This window comes from Penaeus monodon, chromosome 28, assembly GCF_015228065.2.
Source record: "Penaeus monodon isolate SGIC_2016 chromosome 28, NSTDA_Pmon_1, whole genome shotgun sequence".
NCBI lineage: Eukaryota > Metazoa > Arthropoda > Malacostraca > Decapoda > Penaeidae > Penaeus > Penaeus monodon.
Genome location: NC_051413.1, coordinates 17588538 through 17588990, shown reverse-complemented (window position 1 = coordinate 17588990; position 453 = coordinate 17588538). Strand labels below are relative to the sequence as shown.

The 453-nt window shown below is 35.1% G+C and overlaps 1 protein-coding gene across 1 annotated transcript in view; it reads left to right on the top strand.

Annotated features, from left to right (window-relative positions):
• The window catches only part of LOC119591390, a 10999-nt gene that overhangs the window by 771 nt on the left and 9775 nt on the right, over positions 1-453 (top strand). The gene's annotated exons all lie outside the window — the stretch shown is intronic.

Here is a 453-nt window from a genome sequence, read left to right as displayed (position 1 = left end):
TTATGCTTTTTCTTGTGTCCTCAATCCATAATGTGGTTGTTGTCTTAGGTAATTCAATGCGATTTTGACTAGTGAGATTATCTTTTGTCATGCATTCCAGTCATTTCTACGTTAGACTCTCTCCCAACAAACTTTGATGACCTGTAGGATTTTTTTTTCTTGGGGAAGCACAAAATGAAATATTTGGAATAGTAATTTTTTTTTTCTCTAATACAAGATGGCTTTCACTGATAAGAATAATTGCTTCTCAAGTAGTTTGATTGTATTAAAAGACATCTGATTATCATTTTCTATGCAGGCCTCATATTTTCTGATGGAAGGGCAGTTTTCTGGGGACGATGACTGCGAGGAGGATGGATTGGGAGTTCCTCCCTCTCTCTTAATGAAATTTATAACCCTGTATGCATTTCAAGAATGTTTTTATCTATGTTGTTGCTTGCAGATAATACTTGC